This window comes from Falco punctatus, assembly GCF_963210335.1.
Source record: "Falco punctatus genome assembly, chromosome: 4".
NCBI lineage: Eukaryota > Metazoa > Chordata > Aves > Falconiformes > Falconidae > Falco > Falco punctatus.
Genome location: NC_137583.1, coordinates 98,614,894 through 98,634,722, shown reverse-complemented (window position 1 = coordinate 98,634,722; position 19,829 = coordinate 98,614,894). Strand labels below are relative to the sequence as shown.

At 43.7% G+C, this 19,829-nt stretch overlaps 1 protein-coding gene across 5 annotated transcripts in view; it reads left to right on the top strand.

Annotated features, from left to right (window-relative positions):
* MYRIP (myosin VIIA and Rab interacting protein) overlaps positions 1 to 19,829 on the top strand; it is a 340,631-nt gene that overhangs the window by 58,690 nt on the left and 262,112 nt on the right. For 3 of the 5 annotated variants that reach the window (XM_080382638.1, XM_080382639.1, XM_080382635.1), the window contains exon 1: positions 14,005 to 19,829. This exon is cut by the window's right edge and continues 23,806 nt beyond it. The exons of 1 other annotated variant lie outside the window; for it this stretch is intronic. The gene's annotated coding sequence lies outside the window, so the exon portion shown is untranslated. Of the gene's footprint in view, positions 1 to 952; positions 8,662 to 14,004 lie in introns of those variants that run through there. One more of the 5 variants, XM_080382636.1, reaches the window with a different exon arrangement.

The window sequence follows — 19,829 nt, the reverse complement described above, 5'->3', positions numbered from 1 at the left end:
CTCATCTTGGTGTTTTGGTGAGGTGACTTGGAAGAATGACAACATCTTAGTGACAGCTTCTCAGTGGTCAAGGCAGAGTAGAAAGTTTCTTAAGAAGACAAGAAGGAAGCCACTGGATCTTCTGATGAAGGGCTAGCTGACTTGTCTGCCAAACATTAAAGATGAATATTAAAATGGAAATTCCAGCTTTGGAACACCAGGTTGGGCTGAGGAGTGAGAACCAGCATTCTGGTGAGTTTCCAGCTGGGCTTGTTTTCCTGTAACCAGCAATGTGTACCAATGGTGTTAGCAGAACTGTGTTGGGATGTCTTCAGGGCTCTATTTGGATTTGCATCCTTGATGTGGTGTTGGCATGTGAGCTAGTTCAGTGGGAGAAGTAGATTCACACAAAAGCTTTCTGCACTTTGTGATGAGAGCTCCTTCATGCCCATGATCATCACTGGCAACTCCAATGGTCTGTCTTAGTGAACAAGGTCAGCAGTAAATCTTGATTTGTTGGCAGATTAAGCAGACGGGCCAATGTTTGGAATATCTGCTCTCCCTTCCTTCCTTCCCTCCCACCATGAAAAGCATCCTCGAGAAGTGTTGAAACACATTAGCAAGCCCAATTTACAGAAGAGTCTACCACATCATTCTCCCTTGTTGTCCGTGGAGAAGCTTTTGTGAGCATTGAATGGACTGATTTTAATTCCATATTAATTAGGGACGAAACAAGACACAAGCAAGAATCTCACAGACACAGTAACATGCACAGCCAAAAAGCAAAATAAAAGTTCTTTCCTGTGTCATTAAATCAGGGGTCCTCAAACTTTTTAACCAGGGGGCCGGCGCACGGATGAGGTGGCAGGCAGTCATCTGCGGCTCTTGTTTCCCCCCCCCCCCAGCCCCCGGCGGGGGCGGGACAGGGGGTTCTGTAAACACCAGGGGCCAGATTGAGGACCCTGGGGGGCCGTAGTTTGAGGACCCCTGCATTAAATGGTTGCAAAAGGCTAGACAGATAAGCACCCACCTACACTTGTCTAACAAGTATCAAAAACATCTTAGTCTTCAAGCTTAGTTGTTGAAACCTTTGATGTTCAAATATTGTAAACTTTGCAAGGAACCCCACCATCTTATCCCATCAGTCTCTCAGCCTGGGTATAACAGAAGATAGAAAGGATAAGGAAAGAGCATCAACAAGAAGGCTTGCAGAATAAACATTTCCATCATTGAACGAAGACAGAAAAAGCTCTCTTTTAACGAGTGTCCATTATGATATTATGATAATACAGAAAGGCACAGATGAAGCAAGTGATGTTTAAAACAATCTGGAAAGCCAGTAGAGTGCAGTATCTCCTGGCAGTCAGAGATATCTCAGTGACTGTGCACCTCTGGCCCTCTTGGACCAGTCAAATGCTTCCCCTCAGAAATCTGAAATTTACTCTTCTTGGGATTTCACACTGTTCTCAGACTTTGATCCACAGTTACCAAGCACTTGCCATGTTTCCCTGGAGGGGTTTGAGGAGGCACCTGCCATTCTGCTCTTTTGGGATCTATTGCAGCAGACTCTGAAGATCACGGTCTTTCAGCAAAAGATGGGTTGTTCAAAAGCAAAGTACTGCAGCAGAAAAGAATCTTAAGGCAGTAAATGGGCTACACGTATGTCAGGTTCTCTGGGCCCCATTTGTTTACTTTTCTTGATTCATGTGGGAAGATCTTTTGAGCAGCTATTGTCTCATTTGATATTTCAAGTAGTATGTCATTTGATGTGTAAAGTACTTAAATTGTATCTCAGGCCTACCTGTGGTGTCTGCCCTCTGTACTGGAACCAAGAGGGTAGTGTATTGACAAAAATAAGTCCAGACATTTCTGCTTACAACAGCATTAGGGAAATAACAATACATCAAAGCTTCTCTTTAAATATTCATTTGTTTACTTTGCTTCTAGAAATATTCATAAAATTGGCCTACAGTGGCACATTCACCTCTCTTGAAGAAAACTAATCATTGTGAATTTTGGGGATCTAGCTAACAGGGAAAGAAGTTGCAATATCATGGAAAAATGTCACTGCTGGTCACTGGGGAAAGAATCTGTCACTAACTCTGATTTTGAAGACAACTTTTTCCAGATAAATTAATAAATGTGATTATACACAGCATATGATGCTATGCAGGTTGAACATAGCAGAGTCCAAATAAGCATGGAGATGTTCAAAGGCTGGATCAGAGAGCAGCTGAAGAACTCACTGCAGTTATTGTCACTGACATAAAGTCAGAGCTCAGAGTTGTGAAGGAGTTAGTCACTGGAAGGAAACCAATGGAAGTTCCTCTGTCCCTGGTTCCCTAAGGACTCTTTTTTTTTTTTTTTTTTTCCTCTAGTATTCCTCAGTAGCTGTGACAGATTTATTTCTCTTGTTACCTCATTTACATCTTCATATAAAAAGACTTAACCCGTGGCAGCACTCCCATATATCAGAGTACAGATCCTGAGTTGTGGGAAATGAGCATTTGGTTTAGCTCAGGAGGGCTGGTCCCCTCAACTCATTGCAGCCCTTCACAGAAATAGTGAATATGAATTCATCCCAACGCACTAGCTCTAAAAATCTTACCTAGAGGGATATGCCAATTATGTCTTCTGTCCCAGCTGCTTCAGGTAGCACTTCACAACTGTATGCTCATGAAAGCCTCATGCATATGATCAGAGTAGGTCCATCCCATCAGCATGTTGCCAGATTGTGCTCACACATGGCAGAATCAGGTATCTGTGGATGCCTCTGCTAGTTGAGGAACATGGCCTAATGCTCTGCTACAGCTGCTTTGCAGATGGAGGGATCATGTTGTTGCTGGTAATTATGAAGCATGCCTTCTCTTGTTGTTTGGTCTTCATCTGTCCTGCTAGAATTCACCACAGGATTTGCAAAAAGGGAACAAACTCACCCACCCTGGAAAACAGCTTTACATTTTTTTTGTTATTTTTTTTTAAGTTGATTGCCTCACAAGAAATTGCTCTGTAATCTTGGCAGTTTGCTTGCAGTCTACTGGTAACATTGGCCTTTGATGTTAAAAAGTTTATTAGTGGATCTGCATTTTGTATTTGAATAATGCATTATTCTGTAGGACTTCTCTCTGCTCAGGCAGGGAGAGGGGAACGGGGGAGTCCTTTCCTGCCAGCACCTTTTGTACCATTCTGGAAATCTCTGACTTTCACATGCAGAAGATTGAGGTTCTGAAAAGAAAGCATTGTTTCCAACATGCTTCAGTGTTGGCATTCATCTTCTTGTTCTTAAGAGTTGATTATTTCTGTCACTAAGTTACTGCCTCAGATGGACACTCCAGGACCACGATGCTTTGAATACAGGGCTGGAAGGCATTTCCTGGGACCACAGCGTTGTGCCCCCTGGTATGACAGGCAGCTGTGCCAGACTGTTCTTTCAGGGCAAACTCAACATGAAAAGCAGCTAGCATGTTTTTCCCCAGTTCTCATTTTTCTAGGACAGTTTAGTCCAGATCTTTCAGATTCCCAATAAAAATGTCTCCACTTGTTGCCCTCATAGGTTTTATTTCAACTTGGTTTGAATTCTCTTAGACATTTCAAAGTGCCCAGGGATGTGGACTGTACCCTAGATGAGGCAGCAGCAATTGCTTGTTCAGTAACAGTAATAGTTTCCTATTTCTCCAAGAAAGGCCTTTTCTGATGCATATTAATTGCATTTGGCTTCTGCTTTGTCAGCTCCTTTATCAGCATGTACTTCTGCCTTTTACTCCACCCAGGGGACACCAGGTCCCAGTGCTCCAGGTGACCTCCAGGAAGCTTTGGACAGCCTGCTGTGCTGAGGAAAAATCCACCTTGTCAAATTAGAGTGAATGGTGGTATCTTAGGATGTGTAATTCATGCATTTTGCTGATTGTTACCATTGACTAAAGTTATACTGGCAGTTCAGCTGCAGAGCTGGGCAGTGGGAGCAGGTTAGGACTTCCTAACTGCAGGAAGCATTAGGGCTGACCCCAGAATCTGATAGCACAGGTAGCGGTACTCAGAGAAAGGTTAAGCTGATGATAACATACTTACAGCAGCAATAGTAGCAAAGCTGGGATGAAGCTCCCTCCTGCAATGAAAGGTACTCTCCTTTAGTGCCTACAGAGGTTTTGGAAATACAGCTTGGTCCTTCCTTGGAAGCAAAGCCCTGTATGGCACCAGCAGCTTGCCATAACCCCATGCTAGAGACACTTGCTGTTCCCTGTTGTGTACCACTGCAAGGTTACCCAGCTCTCCTCTGTGATTTGCCACCACTTTTCTGTTGTTTAAATCTCTAGCCACAAACTTCCTTGTTTTTGTAAAATTTAAAGCACAAACATAGCATTTCTGGGTTCCTTTCCAATGGAAAGTGGAGTCTCTAATAGCTTGCGTGTCTCCTATCTGCTGTCTTCTGCCGTATTTCACCTTGACCAGTCTTGATAGAAGTTCACACTAGATTAAATGCTTTAAGATGTTTTTCATGACTTTTATTTGCATTTAAAGAAGTTGTCCAAGTAGTTAGATGGATAGATAGATATTTGCTCAACTCTGTGTATTTCAGCTCATCTGGTGAATAAATTATTGCAATTATTGGCCTGCAAGAGAAAAATGCGTTCTGAATTTTTATAGACTGAATATTCATAGGAGGTGAATGTTTAGCTGTCTGCAGAGAGAATACAAATGCAAACATTAACATCCTGGATCCATGTCTACTAGAAATCTCTGGAACAAAACAAGGGAGATTTGAAGTGACACTTTCCCACTTCATAGACGATGAAAAGCAGTGACTTATTATAACATTTTAAACACCAACAATTAATGCTTTGATCAGAATTTTCTTCAGAATTTTAAATTAGCATGTACATGTGGGATGTGGACAGCTCACTGCTGGTCATCCACACAATACCGTCATCCTTGCTGTCGTTCTGCCATATTTTGTCCTGGGAATTTAATACTGAGGAAGCAACTGAATCCCTCTGAGTGGTTGTAGTCATTCACAGTAATTTTAAATCTGCCAGGGAAAATGGAAATCTAAGGCAAGGACTAAGAAAGAACATATTCTAGAATTTGCCTTGTATTCTTATGCTTATTTCCTACCCAGATAGGTTTGTCACTGCTGTGTTTGATTGAACACAGTATGATGGCGTTGCTGCTTTGAAATTATTTTGGAGGTAAGAATGGAATGTGTAGGGTTATTTTTTAAAAAGATTGGGTTGAATATTTTTGTCCTGAGGATCCCTCTGCAGTTGTTCCATTCTTTTTGAATGAAAAAGCAGGATTTTGGTGGTGAGAAGCACTGTGTTTCAAATTTCATTAATATATTTAATGCAATAAATCAGCTTTCCTAAGAGTACAGGGGATGTAAGGATTGTCACAAATGATGTGGCTATTTTTACTCCAAAGACAATGAAATGTGGTGAGATTTTGGAGCCAAGAGAAAAAGACAGAAGCTGTGGTTGGACCCAGAGATTGGTGGGTTCACCTTTTGGGTTAGGTGGTGTGCTGTTAGTCCTTTCTTTCAGGTCCACTGAGTTTCAACTGGAACTCACTGTTGATTTCAAAGATCTCCATTAGCTCCATGTCAGGCACCAAGACCTGAATTTTCCTAGCTGTCCTGGCTGAAGGATGACAAGCATGAAGCAATTTTTGGTGTTGCCTGCACTGCTTTGTCTGTATACCACCTAAAAGCTGTTGAACAGCATCATCTTTCAAATCCCCACGCAAGATCATCTCCCTTCTGTACTGCCTACAAGTGCCTAACATAACTGAAACTGCCAACAGTTAATCTGCCGGAGTGCCAAGATTATTTGTTATTGTCTGGACCGACATCCTTTCATCTCAGTCCTATTTCTTGACATATTTGAGGAGAGGAAGTCTCTTTGCACTCTGCATTGGCACAGTTCCTGGTGGATCGGCCATCTGGCATGGCTCTCCTCAGTGCCATGGGAAGGAATGCTGGATCCATGCTCTGCCTATTTGGCTCATTGCTGTGAAGATGTTTAATGTAAGGAAAAATGGGTTGCCTTTCAAGGCATGGCTGCCTGCACAGAGGCAAGAAAAGCCAGCCCTCTCTTTGTCATGATCCTCGTTGGTATCTTGGAGGCTAGCATGAAAGCTGGCTGGGTTACTCACCCTGCTTCGGAAGGTAGGGGAGTGACAGCCTACAAGAGCATGGAGGGATCCTGCCGAGGAGGCGGTGAGAGGGGCTGGTGGCAGGGACTGGCAGCCAGGTTTGCCTGCAGGGTGGGCGGTGCTATGGTGCCTGGGATCCCCGACTCACCTGAAGTCTCTTCTAAAGGATAAAGAGCTGCCAGATAAGTACATAGGGAACTTCCAGGTGGAGGTTAAGTCTTTTCTTTTTCTGGTGTACTCATCTGCAGTATCGGGATCACGTGGCACTTCCCTTTGGGATGGTTGTTTTGAGTTGCCTTGGTCTTAGGCGATGACCCAGGCTGAGAGAGGCAGGGCAGTGTTAATCTCTCCCAAAGCCTGAAAGCTGAGAGGTGCCTTGAGGAGCTAAGGCTGAGGGCTCTGTTTCAGGCTAGTGAAAACACTGACCACTCACAGAAGTGATATACAGCCTCGCGTTGCCTTTTTCATGTGACCAAAAAAAAAATAAATAAAGTGGGGTCATGGACGGTAGCTGGCAAAGCATTATGCTGATAGCTTTAGGGCTTTTTACAGCTTCTTCTTGTCAGTTTTATTATTATTGCTATCTCATATTATTTGTTTTGGAAGCAATGATTTTTTTTTCCTTTTCATTTAGATTCACACACATAAACTGCATAATCTTTTAGTATTTCCTGATCCAACCACTGCCATTGTTTTCCCTGTTTAGTAGGACGTACACTACCCTTCTGGGTAGGACTCTGCCAGAAACTGTCCTTTAGGTCCGTGTTTACCTCTCTCAGCTATTACCAGTACTTGGAACCTGAGCCAAAGACAAATCCGGATGCGAAGGAGCAGTTAATTCAAACACCAAAGATCTCCAGTAATACCAAAGAGGCTGAGGGAGTACAGAAAATTAATGGAAAAGTAAATTACCTTATACATAGATATTGATGCTGGTTTTGTTATTTGCCCTAGTGTGAAAATCCCTCTTTGAAGTAAAATTATCAGTGGCACAGTACTCTGTGTTTAATCAACATGAAACCTACAAATGAAGAGGCAGCTAGATAGACATGTAAAATAGTTCTATAATCTGAAGGAAACAGTAGCAGTAATTATCTGAAGAATTATATAGCTTTGGACTTGGATAGGAAATGAAAATATAGGAAGTGCAAAACCTGTTTCTAAAAATGCGGACAGATGGGGTGAAATGCCATAAAATTACTGTTGTCTGTGTGACGTTTTGAAGAAAGATAGGGGTATGCTTCTAATGGATAGAGAGTTCCTTTCTGAGAAAATACATTGTCAGACAGCGAAGTACAAAGCGTAACTGTTTTATTCAATTTCTAATTTGGTGCTAGTTGAACAAAAAATTGCTGCTAGTGGATGGAGGCGACACTACCTTTTGGGTGGTTGGTTATAACCACTGAATTAGAAGTATAAATAATTCTGGTGAAGAAAGGGAATGTTCTCTGCTCATGTCCTTGTGACTTAGTTTGGCACTGAGCAGAGACAGGCACAGTACAGCAACCTAAGGAAATGTTTCTCTCTAGAGCATGTTTGATCTTCAGCTGAGACTGGAAAGCAATAAATCAAAGCAATTCCAGCAGATGGCAACTATTCAGATTTCTGCTTCCTTTCCTGCATATAATGCAGGATGAAGTGCTCATACATTTCTTCTAGCAGAAGCTAGTAAAGCAGAGGGAAACACAAAATCTAACTATTAGAACCTGGAGTCTGGGGTGGCAATGAAAGCACCTGACTTCTCATCTCCATTCTTACAAACATGAGTTATGTCACCCTGGGGAAGTAATTTAACTAGTCTGTGAACTGTGAAGATGCAATAACCTCAGTGCATAAGACGCAAGTGGGTAAAAGTCTCATCATGTCAGCACCTAGCAGTGATAGGAGTACCAAGTAAGTCTTTAGAGGTACTGGGCATTGGCTTTTCAGCGTCATAATTTTTTTTATTATTATTTTTAAGCAGCTCAGTCCACCTAAATAGGTGGAAAATGACTGACCTATCAGACTTTATAAAATTCTATCCAGGCTTTATGCTGTAGAAAGGGTCGCTACTCATAAAGAGCAAATTTCTTTCTCTGAACCTCATATGTGTTTAGGTTATTTGCATTCACCCTGCACCACACACAGCAGACCAAGCCTGCTTCTGCTGCCTCTGTCCACAGGGCATCCCACTACCAACAGGCTTCTGCACGAGGGTCTGTTCACCAGGCCTGGTCAAAAACCACTGGCAACTCATTAGGGTTGACTTGCTCTGTACCACATCCATACAGCGACACATTTATGTGTGTCCATCACTGCCTCTTTTGCAGCACACCATGTGTGTGTGCTTTGAAAGACCAGTATTAGCCACAGCAGGTAGGAACTCTTCTGGAAGATCTGCTCACATTCTCTGCCTGCTTTATTACCTCTTCCCCATGGCACCGTATGTCTCAGTTTGCAGCATATGGAGAGACTGCACAGGCATTCCTCTGAAGTCTGTGGGCAGCACCAGTTGACTGGCTGGAGAGCAGCTTGCTTAGTATCGGGACCTCAAAAGTAAGCAAACCTGCTCCTTTAAACTGTCCGTGAGTGAATTTGGCTGCTCTTGTTTTGTTAAACCACTTTGTTGTTGCTGTTCCTTAAGAAATGGTTGACAAGGGAAGTGGTTAGGTCTTCATTAATTCACATTCCTGTGAAGAGAGAAACCACTTGTAAAGGAATTTTAAGCCTGATCCAGGTGTGGCAGTGCCCCTGTAGCAACCTGGGCTGTCACAGAGGGAAGCATTCATCCATAGCAGGTGTACTGTAAGTCTAGCTGATCCTTGTTTAGGGATGGACTAGATATCCCTATGAAATGACCCTTTCCAACTCTATTTTTCCATGGCACAGCAGTACAGTAGCTATTTAATTGCTCTGCTTAATTCTGGAGAAAATATTGATGTCTTCATGTGATATGAAATCCTGCAGGACTGAGTGAACCGTGTCTGTATGCAGGAAAATTAGGTTCCTTAGCCCTGAAGGATCACGTTTGATCAAAGTCCTTTAATGCTTTTTTCATTATATTATTTTTGCAGTCCCATTCAAGGCAAGCTGGGAAGATCATTTTATGAACTATTAGTTGGATCATTTATTGTTTTGCCTTTAAAATATGAATACGTTCACCCTATACTAATAAAACCTTTCCTTCAGGGACATAAATAACTAGATGCTAAATGATGGTAACTTCATTTTGAAAATGTGTAAATTGGCCACAGAGTTTCCAGAACTGAATTGCATTACCACATGTTTTCACATGGGTCAATGTGGTTAATTCTGTAGTGGGACTCAGAAATGGCAGAATTAGCAGTGTTCCCAGGCAGCAAGATGTGACTGAACTGACTTCTTAGACAGCCTCCATGGGGCGAGGTTGGCATGTCTGACTTCCAGAGCTATATTCTGCTCACATAACTGTAACTCCAGAAAACTGGTATTGATTAACTTTGCTTGCACAGAAAAGAGTGTCCCATATCTTTTCTTTAATGACAAAAAACAAGGGTGAGTTTCTGCTCAAACCTTTTGCTAAGGCGGAAAGGAGGCTGTGGTAACCCTCCCTAGGTAAAGGTGGACCTGAAGCATTTGAATTGTGTCCATTCAGTTCCCCCCCTGTGGAACGATGTGTTGGAACCCCAGTAAGGAAACTCCATGGGAGTGGGGAAACAACAAAAAAACCAACCACCAACCCTAAAAGATGATATTGCAGAAGCTGCATGCAAGAGGAGTGGGGAAAAATGAACAGGAGAAAGCTCCAAAGGCTTGCTCATTTAAATATCTGGGTTGACAAGTGCTCCAGAAAGCCTTAATTCCGTGTTCTGCCTCTTGTCCAGACCGCTGGGCTTTGGGCAGTCCCAGCATCTATCTCAGAAGTTCTGTCCCTCAGCAACAGAAATTTCCAGCCATTGGTTCCTTTAACCTTTAGCCCAGGGAGAACTTTGCCTTTACTACTTGAAAACTTTAAAGCACAAATGACATGTTCCATGAAACACGAAGCAATTGGAGAATCCCAAATCCATCCTCCTCATGGCACTTTGATAGTTGCTGCCTCTAATTGTGAGGTTTCTAGATGTCTTGCCAATACTCTGCCTCCAGCCATCCCACTCCTCCTTGCCTCTCAGAATAGTGCTGATAGTTATTTATTTGGGTATTTACAGAAATATTAGACACTGAGGATTTGAGCTTGCGCCTTCGATTTCGATTTTTCTTGTTTGGAGAACAGTTACAAAGCTCCTGTTCAGTGACCTGCTGAGGCTACTGTCTGTGGGGACAGGAATGGTTTTCCAAACACTGACATTAGTCTTTTTATTGCTATTTGTTAACCTCCTCCAAACATTAAGATGCACCGGCTGGAGTCAGAGAAGAAAAGTGGTTTGTAAAAGATCTGTCAGGAAGATCTGAGATGTCCAGCCCATGTGTGCCCTGGGCAAGGCAGCCTTGGGGAGGCAAGAGAAAACAGCCGTAATCCTGAACTTGGCACCCACACAGCCTTAATCTGTGTCCTGAATATTGCACCAATAAGGGAAACAGCATTTCCTGCACCAATTTCTTCTTGATTTTTTTTAGGCTTGCACATTCCTGTTCAGTTTCCAGATTTCCTCAGCATCTCTGGTGAGATGACAGGTGGAAGGAGTGACACGTGTTGTCCACGGGCCTGCCATGATGTTATCCTTCTGTCCCCTCCCACATCAGCAGTGCCCTGGGACCACACTGTCATCCTCCCCCTCCAGGGACCTTCCTGCCAGCCAAGATGAGGCAGAGAGGGAACAGTTGCCAGTCTTGTGGTCCTTGTCTGGCTCCTGCTCTGGCCACTGGGGGGCTGGTGTAGGACTCTGGGCGAGGTGATGGAACCACGTGAGTCTGATCACTACTCCCTCATTTCACCCCTAAAACCCACCTCAAATAGCTTTAAGAATCAAACTTTAAAGATCTTGACACAGGAGAGTGTCTGGGATGAAATACATGTTAGTTCTCCCCTACCCTCATCCCCATTTGATCTTTATGGTTATCTTGGTAGCCTGATGCCTTCATCCTGATCTGATGTGACAAGTCAGAACAACTTGTGCTATTTCGGGAAGCAGTGATGGGCCTTCTGTTAACTTTGTCATTTAGTTTGGCCCTGAAACCATTGGCTCAGATGATTAAATCAGCTCTGGAATTATGAAGGGTTGGGATTGGCAGTTAAACATGTCATTTTTTCCATGTGTGTTGATGCCATACTCATGTACTTTCATGGACCGGTCAGGAATATCCTGGTTTTCTTCTGGGCCATAGAAGGTGGCAGCAAAACCTCATGTCTCAATGAGTTCCTGCAGAGATCTGTTGGTAGAAAGGTCCCTGTGTTTCACAGGAAGGAAAGCTGGCAGGGTGGCTGGCCCGTTTCTCATGCCTGCATGCTCTCATCTCTTCCCAGGATGATACGAACTGGCTGGAGGGTGCTGAAATCTAAATGGGACCAGACAGTACCACCCAACAAATGCTCTTTATGTGAACACCAAGAATTTCAAAGTGCACCAGAGACTGGTGATGTTTAAGATTTTGATTAACTAATTCAAGGTATCTGGTGTTATTTAACGAAGGAGGTCAGGTCTTTCTAGAGAGGCAGAGGAGAAAAGCCAAACCAGAACAGGGGCCCTAGAAACAATTGTCTCAAAAATCACAGTTCTTTCTTGAGCCGTCACTTTTTTTTCAGTGCTTTTTCGCCCTGATCAGTTCTGTGCGTATGTGTCTGTCTATATTAAATTATGTTAAATCTCAGCAATTTCATTAGCAAGAAACACCTGGTTTGGCCCCAGAGGGGAATGTAGGGAGGTAAGCATATCCACTTCTGAGCTGTGAGAGGCTGACTTTGCCGCTCTGATTCAGCATTCTGGTTTAACACTGAAAATGCATTTTGTGGTTTCTGTAATTTAGCTACCATCTCAATAGATGTAGGCAACTGAGACAAAGGCTCTGCTTCAGCTATTTCATGTCATGTTACAGGGCAATGTCACTTTTCCGCTCTGAGATAATGGGTGCAGGGATGAAAGTTGGCTTACCAGCTAAGAGCGTGGGAAGGCTTCGGTAATGTGTCTGGGAAGTGGCCGTGTGGGAGGGCTCTTCTTCTGTCAAGGTGTCGGGCAGCTGCCGTCCTGCTGGCCTTCAGGGCAGCAGAGTGCTTGCCTTGCGGCATGGCATAAACACACGTTGTTAACAGAGTCACAGCACGGGCTGGGAGAAATCCTGGGCCTTCTGCTCAGCGGGCAAGGCCCAGCAGGCCAGCGTGGGGAAAGCCATCAAAACCTCTCATGAGCCCATAAGGCTTTGCTTGTATGCAAGGATTTCAGAGTATGGCCATGTCATAGCAGGCTTGTCATTACGGGAATGAGCTCTGCTACCCCATGGGTGTCACAGGAAAGACCACAGCTCAGCAAGAGGAGAGGAGACAGATCCCAGCTCACCTAGCATCATGAGGGCAGAGATTTTATGTAATTAAACTCACTTTCCCAGTTACCAGACTGCCTGGATGCACTTTTATTTGTAGCAAGGATGGATTTAACCATGAACTCAAGCCTGGTGACTGTTAAGTATGAACTGAGAAATTAGGAGGAGCACCTCAAAGTAGGTGAGACAGATAGGGAGGAACAGAAAATACCCATTGTAACGCCAGACCTGGAATTTGAGTTATCTGGGGGAGACAGGGTACATATCTCTCTGTGATGGCAGACCTATTTTTGGACCTCGCTAGGAAAGAGTGGCTGAGGGTGGTAGGGTGCTGGTCAGGTTACTGGCTCCTGCCTCCTCTCAGCAGATACCCAGCACAGGCCCCAGAAGTTGTTGGCAGCTAGGCTGAAGGTGGGCTGCCAAGAAATTGTGAGTCAGATGCAGGAACCCTCCCTGCTTCATGGGTGATGAAGTGGGGAACAGCTGAGGGGGAGCTGCAGGCCACTGACACAAATCCTGCAGTGGCAGAAATTGCCACCCGAACACTGGAGCAGGTTATCCAGAGAGGCTATGCCATCTCCATCCTTGGGCTTTCAGGACCTGACCAGCTAAAGCCCTGAGCCACCTGGCGTGATCCCATGGTTGGGCAGGAGGCTGGACTGGGTGACCTCCTGTGGTCCCTTCCAGGCTCTCAGGATCCCACGATGCTGTGAGCTGAACAGGCAACACTTGTTGTGCTGTCTGAGCTACAGACAACATGTCCTTCCCCAGCTCAGCCAGCAAAGGTGTGGTGTAATTGTACTTCATCTACTTTGCCAGTCTTACATATATGGGATGAAATACTTGCCAATTTTCTGTGATTACTCCTGATTTTCCTCACATTTTCCTAAAGCTATTTCCACTGCAGGTACAGAAAGAAAGAAAAAAGAAACAAAATACATATTTTCAACACAGATGCAGGTGTCATATCTTAAATTTTCAAAGGAGCAGATTGACAGTAGAAACAGGAGGGGCAACACTGGGGGGGGGGGAGGGGGGAAATGACTAAACAAAAAAACATAAAGACATTTTGTCAATTCAGTATTTTCAACTTCTTTATTGTTGTCAGTGTTTAGCAACAGAAAATTCACTTGATACTCTCCAGAAATGCCTCAAAAAATAATGTTCCAGTACTTGAGCGAAAGCCATTCCTTGTATCAATTTAATTGAAACAGGAATTAAAAAATTAACCATCTCTCTCCACAGTAATGCTGCAGTTTGGGATGGCACAGATTATTAATCTGCACCTGATATGGAATAATTTGCAACATAACCCATATCCCAACCCTGAAACAATCTTTTTGAGTTATTTCTTCAATCATTTGAATGTTTTTCTTGCTTAGGAAAGTTCTGTGACAACCAAGTACCAGCATGGCGAGGGAGGGGACATCTTAGGCACACTTATTATGATTTTTTGGTTTAGGAGCTCAAGGATTATATAGCATAACAAAAATGGAAATGTGTTCGTATTTTATCTACTCTGAGATGTTGATTTGCACCTAATCCAGACCTGTGGTATGAGTTGCCCATGCAGGGCAAGCAGGAAACGTCCTTTGTCACCAGTCTTGGAGGTAAAGGCGAGTTACAGGACACAGTGCACTGGAGTTTCAGAAGTCCCAGTTAGCTGCTCCCTCCATGCTTTGACACAGCCAACAGCTAGATGAAGCTGAGAACAGCCTCACACACCCACCCAGCCTTGTGTCATTTTTAAGCTTTTATAATTAAATTACTTATCGGCTGTGAGGATGTGCTTCAGAGATGTGCAGGTGGTAGCTGGGAGTGCTGTGGGACTGGCTGCGCCCAGCACCCTGTACAGGATTGCCAGTACTTGCAGAGGGCTGGAGCCAGTGACCCTCCAGTCTTGTGACCCTCTGGTTCCTACCAGCAGGCGTAATGTGGGTCCTGACTTAATATTTTTCTGTACACGTCCATCCCTGGAGCCAAACGAGGTTGGAGCAGGCGCAGGAGGGTACACACTGGGCTAACACTGAGCAGTTCTGTCTTTGGTGGGTGGCTGTAAGCAGGGGTTTTTCATTCTAGATCTCTTAACTTCACCCCTGCCTTGCTTTTTATTCATTCTTGAGAAAACAAGAAATATTTTCACTACCTCTTATCCTCTCACTCCTTGTTAATTTTCTCAAGCTCTTACCTCTCCTAGAAAGGATTTTTTCACTACTGGCATCTGAAAGGAAAAAGAAAGCAAGGACTTGAAAATAAGCTTATTATGGGTTCGGGATTTTTTTTTTCTCCTTCATCTAGCAAGTTTTTCAAATGCTGTATTTCTGCTGGACATTTTTCAATATTCTAAGGTCCACGTATATTTTTCCTGCGACGACATCTACCTCTAGAGAGAAAGTTAAAAAGAAATATATAATCGGTGACTGCTAGCTGAGGAGTAGCCAGATCTCACTGAAGCCCAGGGAAGAGACCATATGTATTGAAATACATAACTTATGGAAAACAGGAGTGATTCACTTAGATTTAAACAGCTGTAAGAACCAAAGGCTTCAAAAAGCTTTGCATGCCCTTTTGATTCATTTTTTTTACAGCAGCATGATGATTACCCTGCAGCAATTTAAGCTGTTCTGTTGGTAACAGATCCAAGGAAGACTGCTTTCCTATAGATTTGGATCTGTTGACTCCTGAGCTTTCCCCTGCTTGTCTCGGCAGGGTTGTGCAAGCGTCGGTGGGGCAGTGGGCTGCGCTGGCTGAGAGAGGGATGGCTCCCCTCTACCCTTTGCTTGGACATGCTCTGCTGCCTTTCTGCCTTCCACCCATCCACACAGGTTTTTGCTGGCTTTGAGGCATCTCTTCCTCCCTTAGATGTGGCTGAATTTGTCCTTTGGATTAAAAGTAATTGTGTGGGCAGTCACAGACAGATAAGACCATTTCATATCTCCTTTCCTTAGGAAAAACAGGGTAAGAGAATGTGTCACTGGCCAGCAGCGTAAAGCATTTGCATTAAAAAATGAGAACAGCTCTGGGCTGTCAGGAGAGGAAAGTAATATATGCACAGAGTCTGAAATGTAATTACAGGATATACTTTTCTGCTCAGATTTGTTAATAAACTGCATGACATTGTATTTTATTATAAAATGGGATTGCACAATCAGGGAGCATCGCAAAAGACACCCATCAGCCTGCCAATGCACCCTCTGCAAGGACTGTTTTTACTGTCTTACCCCTGAGCGCCTCTGTGAGGCCCTCATTTTCTCTGGTATGTCTTTTTAATATAAATGTGTATAAGTTCTGATATACAGAAAAGATAAGCAACCAGAAATACTTATCATGGCAAAATTAATTATCTATCCATTTTCACTGGAAAATGACAGTACAAACTATTTACAGAGGAGGGCACCTCCCCTCTCACAATTTCATTACTCCAAAGCAAGAAATACTAAATCTTTTAGTGTAACAGGCGAACAAAAATATTTCCTCCTAGCATCACTCAGGGGAACGGATGAGAAATTTCAGCTAGAACCTTCTCTGCTTTCCTGCAGGTGAGCTATCTTCAAAATTCTAGCCAGAATGGTTGAAATTTTCACTTTTTTTTTTTTTTTTAAAAAGTATTTTAAAGGAAATTGTCAAGATGTTTGAACAGGCGTTACAGACTGAATCCCTTACCTACCTGTACTAAACATTAGGCTCAATCTCTGTCTGCCAGACTTCAGGACTGGTTGATGCAGGCTGAGTTCAGATGACAGGCAGATTGATGCTTGGGGTGTAATAGGAAATGGTGGCATACTGATGGCATCTTCCTGATGGTAATTATGTTTTACCTTTCACATCTTCTTTAGACAAGTTACAAATTATTTATGTGTGGCTATTTTCAAGCAAGAAAAACGTAATTGGGATTTTGGAAACCTAAATATGGGGTATTCTTAAACCTCTTTATAGAAATGTGTGTTGCCATTTTGATGTCTGCCTGGTTTCAGCCTTATGCAGAACCAGGAGGTTATTCCCATGCTTGTTTATGTCTAGTGTAGCCTGAAGGAGAGTGTTTGCAAATATTCCAGCAAGAAGGATTTGTCCCTCCTGTATTGCTGTGGGTAAGAAGGCTGGTCTTGGAGGTCTCTCGGATACCTCTCTAGTTTTTTTGCAGGCTGTGGGAGAGCTGAGCCTCCTGCGTTCGTGCAGCAGGGGCAGTTGCAGCAACCTGCTGGACAGGAGCCCTGGGACTGTCAGGGCAACCGGGCTGTCCCCAGCCACGCCACGCTGGCTCGGAGCCGGCTGCTCTGGCTGCCAAGGCTGCCAGGGGCTGCCCTCGCCTCTCTTGGCTGCAGCGCACGCAAAGAAAACTCAGACGCAGGGGTTTTCCCTTTAGTTCAGAGTGACTGTTTAGAAAAGCGGCTAGTTTAGAAAAGCCCTTTTCTGATGGCACAGCCTTTCAATGTAAGAAAAAGACACTTTTCTCTATCTCCTTTAGCCTCCTCCAAGCCTTGTTCTGGCAGCTTTGTGGCTGGTTGCAGTGCTGAGCAGGTCCAAGGAAAGGAAAAAGTGATAGGAGGGACAACAAGGTACCTAAATACCAAGGGCAGGGATGGCGGGGAGGGGAGTGTTACCTTGTTAAAGATGAAACAAAACCAATAGGAAATTCCACCTGGATCAAACCCAACTCTGAAACTTGGATGCAACTGAGAGGGTTTCACTGAAATGGAAGTGGAAAAAAAATGCATGGCTCTGTGTCCAGCAAAACACGCTGTTCTTCCCAGAAAGAAGCTGTTTGTTTTCAGGCACTTGACATCAAGGCAAAGGAAGTAAAATACTTGATTTGCAGAACTGCTGGTATACGAACAGCCCAGGGCTTTGGGCATGCATCCAAGGGCGTTGGAAATCAACATTTAACTCCCATTGGTGCCTTACAGAAAAAAGACCTCAGAATCTGTTAAACTTACAGCACCGACTTTTCAGAAAAAATGCCTTTGGATATATTTGTTCCTCTCTAATCTGTCACTTGCACTGTGGGCCACTATGAAAGTTAAACAAGCTGTTATTCTCCTGGTACCCTCTGGTTTGGAAAACCAAATTAAAATGATATCTTTGAAAATGACAATGGGAAGGTGGAAACAGGGATCACCTTTCAGTGATGGTGGAACCTGAAAGCATAGAAAGAATGGTCCAAGATCCCAGCACCACGACTTCTGTTGCAAAGACCCAATTAAAAACAGAGTTTTCATGTGTCTTAATTTCCTGCGCAAAAGCCGCAGGGCTACTTGATAAGCAGACATACTCACTAAGGAACAGCTTCACTACTTGAAGTTTCTTAGGGGAATCGTTAGAAAACGTGTTTATCTTGATCCTCAAGGGAAATACCAGAATGGTATTGTCCAAAATCACTACCTAAGCAGTGATGATATTTTAACTGTTTTAGCACAGCTTGAGAAATGGCATATTTCATGCAATGCTGGGAGAAGATTGCTGCTCTAGCGGGGACAGAGAGGAACTTAAGAGTCATTTCCGTTAAATTAAAAAAAACACAAAGCACTTAAAAGTTTTGAAGGCTAGCCAGTATGTTTATCATCTCTGGGCTCAAGTAATAAAAACCTCTGCTCTACTTCTGCTCTCTGACTGGAGGGGAAATGGCCTTCAGTGAACCAAAAGGGCACTAACGCTGCTGTTTTCCTGTAATCACCTCCTCTATAGCCTCGCAGGGGCAGCCAGCACACGGACCAGCCAGGTAGCAACATGGTTAGTTGACAAAATGAACACCAGCCATGTACCCACATGCTGAATTACTGCCCTACAGAGCCTGCCCTGTTGGGACCTTGGGGTGTCTGTAATCTAGCTCTCTTCACTGCAGATACTTTCTGAAACTGGATGCACTCTCTTTACACTAGTGCCATGCAAGGATGCTCTCTTTTTGGTCATGGACATGCTGGAGGACTCGCAGGAGATGTAGGTGCAATGAGTTCTCTATACAGTGATCCACAGGCTTCGAGCAGCTCTGTCAGTTTAAATCCTTGTAGGAAACATTCAAGTGACACTGAAGCCTGTAGATGCTTAGAGATTTTTCCATTAAGAAAAAAAAAAAAAAGTCACATAGCTTGTTTTATTTGTGGGTGTTTAATCACTGTTTTGATAAATTTCTGTTAGTCAGCAGGCTAGTCCTGCAATAAGCTGATCTGTGAGCTTTTGTAAAGGTTACTTAATTTAATGTGCCAGTTTGAACCAGTTTCTCTCAGCCTTTGATTGTGCCATCCACTCATATTGTTCTGCCAGACGTGCTCACGATCCAGCCCTATAATCAGGAGCCTGAAATGAGTGGCAGTGCTGCATTGCCACAGCATATGTCATCCCAGAGCTACTGCATCGCTGTCCCGCAAGTCCTGGACTTCATTTCTCCCCATGCCAAGTCAGACAGAAAACTCTGGAAAGGAAAAGGTCAGCCATACAGAAAATGTAACATTTATAAAAATAGACAGGTTGGAAGAGGATTTGCTATTTAATACACACAATTAAAGTAGCCTTGCCCCTCCAGGCTCAAGCAAGCATGACTTTGCTGGGGGAGCTAGGAAAGCGGATGTGGGGACAGTGAGCCTGGGCACAGCAGAGCCAGTCCACATTCCCAGTGTCATAAGGGTTTCTACCGCTGGTTTGCATTCCATCCCATCCCATCCCATGTTGTGCCAGTAACACTTAGAGACTCACTGGAGAGGTCAGGTGGCTCCCTGTAACCTGGTTAAATAAAACCACCCTCTCTTAACTACAGCTGGTGACGGAAGGATCACAACAGAGCAGATTACTGAGTACGTTTCATGGGAAGCACTTGGTGCTCCAGAGCCCTCCTGAGAACAGCATTCAGCATGTGACTGAAAAAGCGTAGGTGTGTGTGAGACAGAAAAAAGATTGTGGGGGACCAGTGGAAGAAGATACTGCTTTTCTTCCAATTATTATTTTTGATCCATCTGGTGTTTAAACCAGCCTTGCCAAGTCATTAGAAAAAGATCTGCTCTTCAGCAGTATTGCTGTGAGTCCCAGTTGATTTATGTTCACAGATCATTAGGGAAGTATCTGGGGAGTAAACAGCCTTTTCAGGACCCGGAAAAGCCTCACAACTTTCCACTTCTGCTGCTGTGTGAAAAACAATCCAAAGTTTATAGGGTCAGCCACCCACTCTGCCTTCACTGCTACCTAAAAGGAACTGAGAATATTTTTTTCTTAAAGTATTATATTATTAAAGGTTGTCAGATATCAGTGGGGTCAGAAAGACCTAAAAAGTCCTTACATAGGTA